Below are 14,521 nucleotides of genomic sequence, written 5' to 3'. Positions count from 1 at the left end.
CTCCGTAGCAGGTCGCCCCCCGCAAACAGGCAGCCAGTTAGTGTGGTGGAGGGAGAAACTACAGGGACCACAATCCACCACCAGCGAGGCCCACAACAGCCTGGAAGAGTCTATCGAGCTTGCACACAGGAGCACACCCTCCGTGCGAGCACTGGCTGCAGCTGAAGTGCCGGAGCACAGCCCAGTTGGTTTCACGGCGTACCGTGCCCAGCAGGAACCACTCACCGCCTCACCTCGTCAGAAGCCAAAACAGCTCACCAGGAGGTTCGCAGGAGGTTCGTGCCGTCACAGGCTTCTCTGCCGCTGCCCCCAGCCGACAGGCGACCCCCAAAATGCTGAGGGGGACACCAAGGGGAGCAGTCACCGGCAGCAAGACCTTCAAAGCGTGATGTGCGGCTTTTCAGTGCCTCTCTGGAGCAGGACAGGTATGCGTGAGTAGTGCAGAACCGGTATGCGTGAGTCCTCTCGTGTAGTGAGCTAAAGATTGAGAGCTAAAAATTGATGATGGATTCAACCCAGATCTGTAACTGCGGATGAGTGTTTGAAAATTTTCAGCACTCCGTCCATTATCTCTTTGTGTTTGCTTTGTTCGCCCTAAGTTGGCAGGGTAGCCTAGAGGTGGGTCCATTGCTCAATTTGCCACTGGATTCAAGCTAGCCTGTCTAAGGAGGGTTGTTACCCCGAAACCGGTTCCAGGATGCTTGTTTATGGTCCAGGGAAGGCATGGTTGGCAGTTCGGACTGGTCTGTTCCCATGAGGCACAGGGTCAAGACTAATTTGCATATAGCTGTGTCTGAACTGGGGTGACGAGGTGAGCTAAAGAATGATGATGAAAATAATCCAGATCTGTGACTGGGGTTGAATGTTTGAAAAGTTTCAGCACTCTGTCCATCATCTCCTAGTGTTTGCTTTGTTCTCCCTAAGTTGGCAGGAAATGCCCAGACGCAGGTCCCTTGCTCACTTTGCCACAGGATTGAAGCTACTCTGCCTGATGAAGGTTGTTACCTCGAAACCAGTCCCAGGATGTTTGTTTCTGGTCCAAAGAAGACATGGCTGGAAGTTTGGGCTGGACTGTTCCCATGAGGCACAGGGTCAATACTGATTTGCATATATCTGTGTCTGAAGTGGGGTGGCATAGTGAGCTAACCAGTGATGATGGATTCAACCCTGATCGGTGACTGCTGGTGATTGTTTGAAAGGTTTCAACACTCCGTCCATCATCTCCTTGTGTTTGCTTTGTTCACCCTACGTTGGCAGGGTATGCCTAGACGTGGGTGACTTGCTCACTTTGCCACTGTATTCAAGCTGGGTATCAATAAGGGGTAGTACCCAGCTAAAGTCACTGGGACCTGGGTTGTCAAAGTGATAAGAGGAAGGGGTCCCAGTAATTAACAAACAAATTGCAGAGCAAAAATAAAAATAAATCAATCAAGAAGCAAATAAGTACACATTGTTTTAATCACAATGTGAAAGTATATACCAAATATATATTATATCAAAACAGAAGTACATTAGTGGTTTCACAGTGCCCCAAGAAACAAGGGGGGGAAAAGTGATCTTGTGAGGATAAGGTGAAGGGAAGGAGGAAGAAATTTGCAAGTGACACTTTAATCAGTGTATATATAACATTTCTCCATACTACACAGTGTGTGCAGAAATGGGGACCACATGGTTCAAAGTAGTATTTACACAAAACAACATACTCCACAAATTTCAAAAAATGAAAACAATAGGGCGTGGAGTTGATAGTACAAATGGTTGTCGACGTTTCGACCCTCTGGTATGCAGGTACAATTACTGTCCTTGCTGTGGGGTCTTCATCAGGACGGGAGTGGGGACACACCTATTTAAAATAAATTCTTAAATTAACAATGAGGAATATTATCCTTATTTATTCTAGAGTGAAAAAGCACATCAATACCATCGAATAATGGTAGGGGATAGGGTTATTGCTATGCCACAGTATGCGTTAGTTGGTAGACTAGATTAATCATTAGAGCTTCTACATTAAATGATAGTTGAACCAACGATGAATGGACAAGTTAATTTGCATAGCATTGCGGACAGATAAAGAGAGCGGCCAAACCGGGGTCAGTGGCAGCATGTGGACATCTTAAAAACAAGTGACACTGGGATAGATTCAGAATAAAGACACGGAATACAAGCAACGTGTCAGCTGATGATAATGGTTGAAGACCAAGTGCTGCCTCGGATATTAATAATAAATACAGACTTACCACTAGGTGGTATTCAAAAGGACGCAGGTTCAGTCTGCCAGCGCGGTCCAAAGGTGTCGTCAGTGATGGCGAGACTAGTAACATTAGATTACAAGGGACATTTAGGAGGGGTTCGGGTATAAATGGTAGAGACAATGAGGAGTCATAACTGATAGCACGGGGAAACTTACCACGAGGTGGTATCTAGACGTCCCGGATTCAGTTCTGTATTAATGGTCCGAGGTACCGTCAGTAGTATTGAGACTGAGGATTGAAATAAATAAATAGCGGGAGCCTAAATTTAGTAAAATGAAGGCAAACCGCATCCCAACACTGAGACATGCCGGTCAGATTCGCACTCACCTCGGGATAAAAGAAACGCAATCAACATTCGAGCGTGAGGAAGTCTTTGCGAGTCCGACAGGATGCTGTGAGCTATCCTAAATGTAGAGGGAAGGATATGATATTAAAGCGGCCCGTGGGGGGAGGGTCGTTGGGAAGTATTCACACAACTCAGAATGCCGCTTACCGGTTCTGGAATCAATCACATCCCGCAACAGGCTGGAAATCACAAGGGCGAAGTCCGGTTCCGGGTATCGGGATATCACCATGGTGATAGAGTCACGTGGTGCCTATCTCCCGTATAGGCATGGAAGAGAGACTCTCACTGACTAGTGAGTGCTCTGGTGTAATAAGATGAATTATGGAGCAGATCGTCATAAATATCATTGTTAAACGAGCTTCGGAATTCTAGCACGAGTGCTTAGATGGTGGTCGAAGGAAATACAAAGACACAGTCGGGTCACCCACAATTGTGGTGATATTGCCTAGGATGCAATATATTATGTCTATGGCTTCTATTAAGTGTCTAAACAAGGCCTAATTGAATTCTCATAATTAAGGTGGCAGGCTAATCTAAGATGTCATCATTCTGGGGAAAGTGACAAAATCCTAACATATAAAATTAGCTTATAAACCTGACCAATCCAGAAAAAGAGCACAATTACAGTTAATATCTTCAAAGGAAATAGCAGATTAAACATATATATGTCATTACTAATTGAATGTGGCTAGACCGGATGGTATCAGCGACACACCAAGAAGTGGCATACTCATACCATGAAGGTAGGGCCACAAAACTTGCTAATCGTTTTAAATATATATATGTCATTACTAATTGAATGTGGCTAGACCGGATGGTATCAGCGACACACCAAAAATACTTTAACCTAATCTTCCGAAATAGTTGAACCAGTTCCATGTGAATGATGAAAGTATCAGGATTGTTGGTGGGAACATACGATAATCCTTTACCCAGTACTTTGATCTCATCATCATTTAGAGTTAGATTAGATATATTAACAACCGGGCTATCAGCCAACGGTGGAGCTCCTCCGAGTAGTCTAAGTCTAGGATAGGTCTCCAGATTTTTTACCATCTGTAGGTTTTGTTTCGAGTCACTCGTTCTAAATATTCGAGAGTTGAAGTGGATGCACAGGTTTAATTCCATTGAAAATGGGCTCAACGAACAGGATAGCTCTTTCTCTCAATTGGCAACCCTATCGTCCATTTGAATCAAACGTTACGTGGGTGTTACCTTTCTGTAAGACTAACCTGAAGCGTATGTGGCCTTTACCCTGATGCCAGAGGTACGCCACGATCCTTTTATGTGATTGCTAACTTCATGTGAGTTTTTGGACGGCCTTTACCCTCATGTGAGAGGTACGCCTCCTCTTCCCTAAGTGCTTTTTGTACTAATCCATCACTTAGTCTACTAGTCCTGTGGGAACTATATGTTGAGTTTAATATTTAAAACGATTAGCAAGTTTTGTGGCCCTACCTTCATGGTATGAGTATGCCACTTCTTGGTGTGTCGCTGATACCATCCGGTCTAGCCACATTCAATTAGTAATGACATATATATATTTAAAACGATTAGCAAGTTTTGTGGCCCTACCTTCATGGTATGAGTATGCCACTTCTTGGTGTGTCGCTGATACCATCCGGTCTAGCCACATTCAATTAGTAATGACATATATATGTTTAATCTGCTATTTCCTTTGAAGATATTAACTGTAATTGTGCTCTTTTTCTGGATTGGTCAGGTTTATAAGCTAATTTTATATGTTAGGATTTTGTCACTTTCCCCAGAATGATGACATCTTAGATTAGCCTGCCACCTTAATTATGAGAATTCAATTAGGCCTTGTTTAGACACTTAATAGAAGCCATAGACATAATATATTGCATCCTAGGCAATATCACCACAATTGTGGGTGACCCGACTGTGTCTTTGTATTTCCTTCGACCACCATCTAAGCACTCGTGCTAGAATTCCGAAGCTCGTTTAACAATGATATTTATGACGATCTGCTCCATAATTCATCTTATTACACCAGAGCACTCACTAGTCAGTGAGAGTCTCTCTTCCATGCCTATACGGGAGATAGGCACCACGTGACTCTATCACCATGGTGATATCCCGATACCCGGAACCGGACTTCGCCCTTGTGATTTCCAGCCTGTTGCGGGATGTGATTGATTCCAGAACCGGTAAGCGGCATTCTGAGTTGTGTGAATACTTCCCAACGACCCTTCCCCCACGGGCCGCTTTAATATCATATCCTTCCCTCTACATTTAGGATAGCTCACAGCATCCTGTCGGACTCGCAAAGACTTCCTCACGCTCGAATGTTGATTGCGTTTCTTTTATCCCGAGGTGAGTGCGAATCTGACCGGCATGTCTCAGTGTTGGGATGCGGTTTGCCTTCATTTTACTAAATTTAGGCTCCCGCTATTTATTTATTTCAATCCTCAGTCTCAATACTACTGACGGTACCTCGGACCATTAATACAGAACTGAATCCGGGACGTCTAGATACCACCTCGTGGTAAGTTTCCCCGTGCTATCAGTTATGACTCCTCATTGTCTCTACCATTTATAACCGAACCCCTCCTAAATGTCCCTTGTAATCTAATGTTACTAGTCTCGCCATCACTGACGACACCTTTGGACCGCGCTGGCAGACTGAACCTGCGTCCTTTTGAATACCACCTAGTGGTAAGTCTGTATTTATTATTAATATCCGAGGCAGCACTTGGTCTTCAACCATTATCATCAGCTGACATGTTGCTTGTATTCCGTGTCTTTATTCTGAATCTATCCCAGTGTCACTTGTTTTTAAGATGTCCACATGCTGCCACTGACCCCGGTTTGGCCGCTCTCTTTATCTGTCCGCAATGCTATGCAAATTAACTTGTCCATTCATCGTTGGTTCAACTATCATTTAATGTAGAAGCTCTAATGATTAATCTAGTCTACCAACTAACGCATACTGTGGCATAGCAATAACCCTATCCCCTACCATTATTCGATGGTATTGATGTGCTTTTTCACTCTAGAATAAATAGGGATAATATTCCTCATTGTTAATTTAAGAATTTATTTTAAATAGGTGTGTCCCCACTCCCGTCCTGATGAAGACCCCACAGCAAGGACAGTAATTGTACCTGCATACCAGAGGGTTGAAACGTCGACAACCATTTGTACTATCAACTCCACGCCCTATTGTTTTCATTTTTTGAAATTTGTGGAGTATGTTGTTTTGTGTAAATACTACTTTGAACCATGTGGTCCCCATTTCTGCACACACTGTGTAGTATGGAGAAATGTTATATATACACTGATTAAAGTGTCACTTGCAAATTTCTTCCTCCTTCCCTTCACCTTATCCTCACAAGATCACTTTTCCCCCCCTTGTTTCTTGGGGCACTGTGAAACCACTAATGTACTTCTGTTTTGATATAATATATATTTGGTATATACTTTCACATTGTGATTAAAACAATGTGTACTTATTTGCTTCTTGATTGATTTATTTTAATTTTTGCTCTGCAATTTGTTCGTTAATTACTGGGACCCCTTCCTCTTATCACTGTATTCAAGCTAGCCTTGATAATGTGTGGTGTTACCCCGAAACTGGTCCCAGGATGCTTGTTTCCATTCCTGGGTAGACATGGCTGGCAGTTCGAGCTGGGCTGTTTCCATGAGGCACAGGATCTATATAGATTGCACATAACAGTCTCTGAACCAGGGTGGCGTAGAGAGCTAAACAATGATGATGGATTCAACCAAGATCTGTGACCGGGGGTGAGTGTTAGAAAGGATTCAGCACTCCGTCCATCATCTCCTTGTGTTTGCTTAACTCTATCCCTCAAACTGTGACCCTTAAATATTTAATTCCACATTTGGATAAACTCTACCCTCTTACTTTGGAGTACTGACCAAAGCCAAATCCAGTTCACCTCTGCAGATGCATGTCTCTCGAGGATCTCGGCAAACCGTATAATGCGGTTATCCCTTTCCATTCTAGCACTGGGTAACCTCTTGTTGGGCTTGGCCATTTGTGCACGGTTATCCCCAAACATTTTTCCTTCTTCCTCCTAATTAGTCTGAGCTGATTTTGTTAGCTCTAGAATGCTGTGGACTTTTCCACTGCTGATCAATGCTAAAGTGCATATGCTCTCCGACTAAACTGTATTGATGGCTGGTTATCCATGATTGACATATTTGATTTACAGGTAAGTCTCTAGTAATGTGCACTGTGTATGCCCAGGGCCTGTGAATTTAGTGCTACCAGTGGGCTTACGCAAAAACAACAGGTGATGGACCGAATGTGGATCAATGTCACACACTCACCCCAGTCCAAAGATCTGGGCCCAAATCCATCGTTTTTTTGCACTCCACACCACCCTGGGTTAGACAATGGCGATATGCAAATCAGCTCTGACCCTGTGCCCCATGGGAACAGTCCAGTCCGAACTACAAAAGCCATGTCCTTCCCAGAACGGAATCAAGCATCCGAGGACCGGACCGGTTTCGAGGTAACACCTCTCATCAGCCCGGCTAGCTTGACTCCAGTGGTGTGGAGTGCCTGGGACCCACGTCTGGGCATCCCCAGCGCACTTAGGGCGGAATATGCAAAAACAACAGGTGATGGACCGAATGTGGATCAATGTCACACACTCACCCCAGTCCAAAGATCTGGGCCCAAATCCATCGTTTTTTTTGCACTCCACACCACCCTGGGTTAGACAATGGCGATATGCAAATCAGCTCTGACCCTGTGCCCCATGGGAACAGTCCAGTCCGAACTACAAAAGCCATGTCCTTCCCAGAACGGAATCAAGCATCCGAGGACCGGACCGGTTTCGAGGTAACACCTCTCATCAGCCCGGCTAGCTTGACTCCAGTGGTGTGGAGTGCCTGGGACCCACGTCTGGGCATCCCCAGCGCACTTAGGGCGGAATATGCAAAAACAACAGGTGATGGACCGAATGTGGATCAATGTCACACACTCACCCCAGTCCAAAGATCTGGGCCCAAATCCATCGTTTTTTTGCACTCCACACCACCCTGGGTTAGACAATGGCGATATGCAAATCAGCTCTGACCCTGTGCCCCATGGGAACAGTCCAGTCCGAACTACAAAAGCCATGTCCTTCCCAGAACGGAATCAAGCATCCCAGGACCGGACCGGTTTCGAGGTAACACCTCTCATCAGCCCGGCTAGCTTGATTCCAGTGGTGTGGAGTGCCTGGGACCCACGTCTGGGCATCCCCAGCGCACTTAGGGCGGAATATGCAAAAACAACAGGTGATGGACCGAATGTGGATCAATGTCACACACTCACCCCAGTCCAAAGATCTGGGCCCAAATCCATCGTTTTTTTGCACTCCACACCACCCTGGGTTAGACAATGGCGATATGCAAATCAGCTCTGACCCTGTGCCCCATGGGAACAGTCCAGTCCGAACTACAAAAGCCATGTCCTTCCCAGAACGGAATCAAGCATCCGAGGACCGGACCACACCACTTGGAGTCAAGCTAGCCGGGCTGATGAGAGGTGTTACCTCGAAACCGGTCCGGTCCTCGGATGCTTGATTCCGTTCTGGGAAGGACATGGCTTTTGTAGTTCGGACTGGACTGTTCCCATGGGGCAACAGGGTCAGAGCTGATTTGCATATCGCCATTGTCTAACCCAGGGTGGTGTGGAGTGCAAAAAAACGATGGATTTGGGCCCAGATCTTTTGACTGGGGTGAATGTGTGACATTGATCCACATTCGGTCCATCACTTGTTGTTTTTACCAGTGGGCTTACAGCACTGATTGTGCCACCCCCATGAGTATCCCTACAAACATCTTAGGCCTGTCACTGCAGTGTCTGGATGTGCAGTTTTAAAGGTTACTCCCTTGCCTGGCCCAAACCTTCCTTTTTATTACGTATAAGGTTGGCCCAATGTAACTCCATGGGCAGGGAGCAGTGAATGTGGAAGGTAGGACACATGCTTGTATGTGTTACATGTCCTGATAGTGAAGTACTGACAATTTTATTTTTCATTATTGTAAGGACTATGTCTCCAATAGGTTATCGTTGGAGCTGCCTTGTAACATCTTACAAGTTTAACTTTCGATTAGAAAGAGATAGAGATTTGGAGTTTGGGTTCCCTATAATCAGAATCTAAAAACGCATCTTCCTGTGAAGGTGGTTTTAAAATATCACTTTTAGAAAGTGGACATTTTATTGGTTTACCATACTGTGCCTCTGCTTGCCTGTAGAATTCATGTCTGGTTGCCACTGACAGTAGGGCTGTTTGTGCTTTTGGTCTAGACAGTTACACAACGGAAGGTGAGATGTGCCCTGCATATCCTGATTGCCCATCACTAGGCTGATGGGTGTTCCTGAGCTAGAGTAGTGGGAAGAGTTGTCACTGACACCTGAATAGGGATGTGGCTGCCCTCTCACAATGCTGTCTCCAACCCCCTGTAGTGTGTCTGGAGCCAGGACAGGGCAAGGCAGCAAGGCAGGATCTCTGCACTTCATAGACTATCTTTTGAAGCATGCCTACTTCAAAGGCGAAATGGGGTATAAGTATTGGACCTGTAAGAGGAGGCTGCCACGAGAAAGAGCTGGAGAGCTGTCAGGAGGAGTACTGCCTCTTTACAGTTTTGGTTTGCTGTGTTGGCCTGTATTTGCTGCTTCTGTCTTGGAGAGAAAAAGGATTGGAATTTGCCTTGTATCCTGCTTCAGAAGATTCTCCAAGAGCTTATATGAGCTTGCCTCCTGTTGAGAAGTCAACACCTGCAGCCCCATGACTCCTCTGCTGGGAGTTATGGCCTGCCAAGTGGTGCCAATTCAAGCTCTTGGCCATTGCGGTTGCTTTACAGCAGAATGTAGAAGAAAATCCAGGCAGCGAAGCTTGCGCCTTTTTTTCTGACGCAGTACCTTTTTGCGGCTGGGAGGATATACGGCGTGCCTGGGCCCAAGTTCATTGCAGCTGCAGCCCGTGTCCCAAGTAATCTGTCTCTGACGACTGAGACACCCGTTCCGACTCCAACGCAGGCCCAGCTGTGCAGCTGAAAAACCTTATGACTCTAGGGGAGGTGATGACTCTGTTCCTTACTGCAGCGCAGAAGAGTTAAGACATTAGTTCCTTACTGTGTCGGGGGGTGACGTCACAGATGGAGGTGATGCGTCAGTTCCTTTTGACTGTGCGATATCGTTAGATTTGCGAGTCGCCCACGTCGAGGATCGGCTCTGCCTTGATGAAGCACCACGTCGGTGAAGTTGGGGCTGCAGTGCGAGTTGTGAGAGTGCGCCATGGGTGTCACGAGCAGTGTCCTCGGCTTTGGCGCAGGCAGCGGCCTCGTTGATGGCTTCAGAGTCGATGTGGCACAGCGTCAGCAGGCATCGGGGAACAGGTGAGTCGTGAGTCGTGCTCTTCACGAGCGGTACCCATGGCTTTGGTGCAGGTTACGGCCTCACTCGCTAGAGTCAGTGTTGCAATTTCCTTCTAAAGCTGCTTAAACAGCAGTTCCAGATGCAGAGAGACAGAAGGGATGACATTGTTGTGTCCGTGAGGAGGCACACTGGAAGGTTAGGCAAGAAAATATTTACTTTCTAAAAGTTCAGACATTTTAACTTTATTTTTCAATCTTGTTCCCAGTGTCAGTTATGTTTATATGATGTTATAAACAAACTCCCCATTCTGTCCTATGGAAACAGATAGCCTTGCAATACTGAAAAACAAAATTGAATATTTTTCACAATCAGGACATGCCACACACATCAGGTCATATCCTATCTTTCTCATAAAATGAACCCTGCTCACAAGGATACCTTGGGCCTACCTTAGGGGTGACTAATATGTAGAAAATGAATGGTTTAGAAACTGGCAAGTGTGTGCACCTATACTAACAGGGAGTCACCGCTCCTAAGTAGAGAGAGAAGGAAGGGGAGTAAGAGGTACTCTCGTCGTGTGCTACTCTAATTGTGGGGGCAGTGTGTCCTCATTTTGATGCCCTTACACACCCCGAAAGATGTCATGCTTCATCATTGGACTTTTGTTCCTCAACGGGCCAGCACTGCAATGCCCTGTGGGTCCCCCAAAGAGTCTCTTTTTCGGAGATCTTTAATGAAGCCGTATGGGTGCATGGGTGTAAGTGGCAGTTTATCCGGGGGCACCCACATTTTCGGGCCACTGTAGATGCTACTTTCTTACGTTGAGGTGAACAATGTAGGGCATCCGCGCACCGAGGGGGCTTCAGTGGTCTACATTAAAATCATTTCCAGGTCCCTGCATTTTCAGCAAATATTGCAGTGGCCATTTTTATATCAAGGTTAGTTCTAACAATGTTGGACATTTTTAAATAAAGAATAAAAATAACAAATGCTGATGTTACCTCTAGGGTGGTGGATTTTAAACTTCAAACTGACATTTTAATTGTATAGAGCGTGTGCTGAAGACCCGCTTCTTTAGACCCTTCCCGAATTCTATTCTTCCTTTGTAGTCAAAAGTATACCATTAGTTTGGCCAATCTTTACACTTGTCCTTTAAATTGATAAAAAGCAGCAAGTCACAGGTTGCATGTCTGTGCGGAAAACCTAGTCTTTTATCCATCCGACATCGAGATCATGAAGTAGCATTTACTTGGGTACTCATAATATCGGTCCTGTAAATACCTAGGGGGCACATTTATCAAGCTTTTACAAAGTGCAACCCAGAAAACCCATTGATGAGCTGTGCTGTGTGACAGGGCAGGAATGAGCTGTATTTAACTTTATCTGGGGCATTCCTGTCATTCCCTTGCACTGGCACAGACAGCCTTGCTCGATGGTGCAAGGGTGCCTGTGCTATAGGCAAGAGTGCTTTGGGCAGGAAGGAACACCAGTTACATTACACAAGGACACATTCAATATTGTAGGCATGTGGAATTTAAGTGATTTGCCCAGAATGACAGGATGTTAAGTCTACACCGTGACTCAAACCTGAGCCCACAGTTCAAATTCGGAAGCTCTGGCTGTTATGCAACATCATCTCTCTGCCGAAAGGAGCACTCATAGAAAGAGGAAAAACAAAGAGAAATTGACATATTACTCCTCAATATGCCGCTCATGGGGAGGTGTGTCATTTTAACGCATTCCCAGGTCTAGCAGTCATGTTAAATCTGTAAATGTGCCAAAATCCGTGGGTGGATGCACGGGAACAACCACGTTCCACCCAAGCTCCAACTATGGAACACCTCCCTGGGGCAGAGTAACGCAAGGCAATGAATTGCTCTGCAATGCGTTGCTCTAGATTTATTAAGCCACCCAGGGCCACGCCAGGCCATGCAGGGCAATGCAGGACTATGCAAGGCGGTGGATAAACCAGACTCACTTGTGTCGTTGCCCTAGCACTGCCTCAGTGCCTTGCATGGTGCAAGCGCGACACAACTCAATGATAAATCAGCCGCCAGACACAACTCAGTCTGTGAATGTTGATTTCTTAATGCTCCCAATGAAAACCACGTTTTTATTGCCACTTTGTCGAAAAAGTTGGCGAAACACCCCATGGACGGCCGGGTCACAGAAGTGTAACATGTTCTCATTGAAAGTCACCAATAACTTGTACATTGGCACCTATCACTCTTATGTGGCCTGCTGTGTGTGTGCTGTATGAAACACAACGATAGTAGCAATGGAATAAGATGCTTTATTATCCTCTGCATATACCATATGTGTGCCTGTGTTTTTGTGTGTGTTAACTGTGTTAACTGATTAAGAGTCATGGTATTGGAAAATCTACCAATTAATCAAAGCAGTTCACTTCTCTGACCTAAACAGACCTATGGTAGCCTAGTTGTTCTCGACAACACTAGAAAGCATCACAATAATCAGGAAATCGTCCTGGCAATGCACACTTCCACGTCATCAATGCTGGTGCAAGGAGTCAGCCAAAGGGGAGTGTGAGAACCACACAAAATATACTTTGAAATACAATAAAACAAAATATATTCTTACCTGCTAACATTAGGATTGAGGTGTTGTGCAACAGAATTAGACATTGCGCAACCAAACTTGCCCTCCTCCCCAAAAAAACAGCACACAACATATCATATAGGGACGACTATGCTCATTACAACACACACTGCACATTCCCATTTTTTACTCTTCCTTCTTCTTTCTGCCACTTCTTGGGTAACTGTTTCTCCTCTCTCCTTCAGAGATCTCTCTGTACCATCACACACAGATTTCACTTCTTTCACCCCACTCTCTGTCACTCTGGGGCACTTGCATCATTGTGTGCAATTGCGATTCCATAATTGCATTTATTAAGGAATCACAAATATAGAATTGCAATTACCTATACATATAAGATTTAAATTTTTTGCAATTCCTACATATTCCTTAATTGCGCATTGCAAATTTCGATTCACAATTAAGGAATAGCTTCCCATTCATTCCTATGTGCCTAGAGGCCAATAAGAATGAATGGGAATCGCATGCGCAATTTGTGAGTACCAAATAGGTACTCGCATATTGCACATGCAATTTCAAGGCTGGACGGGTGCCAAAGGACACCTTGATGAACCCCTGAAATTAGCATGTGACCACATGGAACATGGAACTTTGACAAATGCACTTTCTTGCATTTTTCTAAGTTTTCACAAATTACCATCAACTTTGAATTTGCAAAATCGCTATTTCTTTTTTCATCATGCATTGCATTTAGAGAATCACAATTTGCGTTTCCCTAAATGCATTTTCAATTTAAGTAATCGCAAATTTTGCGATTACTTAAATTGCGATTTTGCAATTGGGTTGATGTATCCCAAAAGCAAAAATACTGGTCGCAACGGGGCAGATTCTGCAAATCTTGCCCTTTGCGACCAATATTTAGAATGAGGCATGTGCCACAATGTCTCCACTCTTTCCTTCCTTGCACACCTCTCAATACCTTTCCCTCTTCCTTACTTCAAAGCCTTTGTTTTTCCCGTGTCCCTTCATTGCACAAATTTTAATATCTACTCTGGTCTCCGTTACTTTGTTTCTTCTCTAGCGCCTTAAAAAGCATCTTTTCACTCTCGCTCTGTGTTAGCGTGTCCTCTCCTTCATTACTCCACTCTATACACCTTTTTCTTCCTTCCTTCTAGCTCACATTATGTTTTTTTTATTTTCTCTCTCTATATGTGCACTTTTTTAAACACACCTCTCTCTGATCTTTGCAGCCTTTTCATATAATTTCTCTTTCCTTTCGTTGCACACCTCTGTATACTCTTCCTATTTTCATGTCATTTCCCTGTCGCATTTCTTCACTCTTTCTTTCTTTGTATATCTCTTCATACATCTCCTTTCTTCCCCTCTCTGACGCGTTGCTTGCTTTGATCTCTTATCTTCTTAGCAGCCCTTACCATTCATTCTTGTGCCAATGTTTTCACGCTCTTCTCTTTCTCTCCTTTGCACTGTTCTCTATACTGTCACTCTTCCCTCTCTAAAGACTTTTTGCGCACGTTTCTACACAATCACCTCTTTCATCATCCCATCTCTCTTCACCTTCTTTTCTCTGTCTTTCCTTATATGCACACCTGTCTGTAGCCTCTCCTGTCGTTCACGCCCACTCTCTGTTGCTTCTTCTCTTACCCGCCTTCTTTTCACCCTTCTGTATACCCTGCCCCTCCTTTCCTTCCCACACTCTCTCACTCACCTTTGCTTGCACCTTGGGCCGTGCTCTGGAGCCCACAGTGACCCTCCTTTTGGTTCTGGGCTCGGGGTCAGAGTAAGTCTCCGGGGATGATAAAATGTCAGAGTCTGTAGCAAAGTAGAGCTACAATATAGAATCCCCGAAGGGGATGTTGCAGCGAGATTGCGACACTCATTGTCACTCCCCTATCTCCCCTTGTTTCGGTGAAAAGCCAACGGATATGACTCAGTTTTCTTGTTATTTTTAACTCTAAATCGTGATAAATATTTCAACAGAGCATT

The 14,521-nt window shown here is 44.9% G+C and overlaps 1 protein-coding gene across 1 annotated transcript in view; it reads right to left on the bottom strand.

Moving 5' to 3' along the window:
- The window catches only part of LOC147701121 (putative G protein-coupled receptor 33), a 371,578-nt gene extending 357,264 nt beyond the window's left edge, over window positions 1-14,314 (bottom strand). The window contains exon 1 of the mRNA XM_086928583.1: window positions 14,244-14,314. The gene's annotated coding sequence lies outside the window, so the exon portion shown is untranslated. The remainder of the gene's footprint in view (window positions 1-14,243) is intronic.
- Between the last annotated feature and the right edge of the window lie 207 nt (window positions 14,315-14,521).

The sequence above is a fragment of the Lissotriton vulgaris genome, chromosome 7 (assembly GCF_964263255.1).
Source record: "Lissotriton vulgaris chromosome 7, aLisVul1.2, whole genome shotgun sequence".
NCBI lineage: Eukaryota > Metazoa > Chordata > Amphibia > Caudata > Salamandridae > Lissotriton > Lissotriton vulgaris.
The sequence above is the reverse complement of the archived record's forward strand: the minus strand, read 5'-3'. Positions and strand labels throughout refer to the sequence as shown.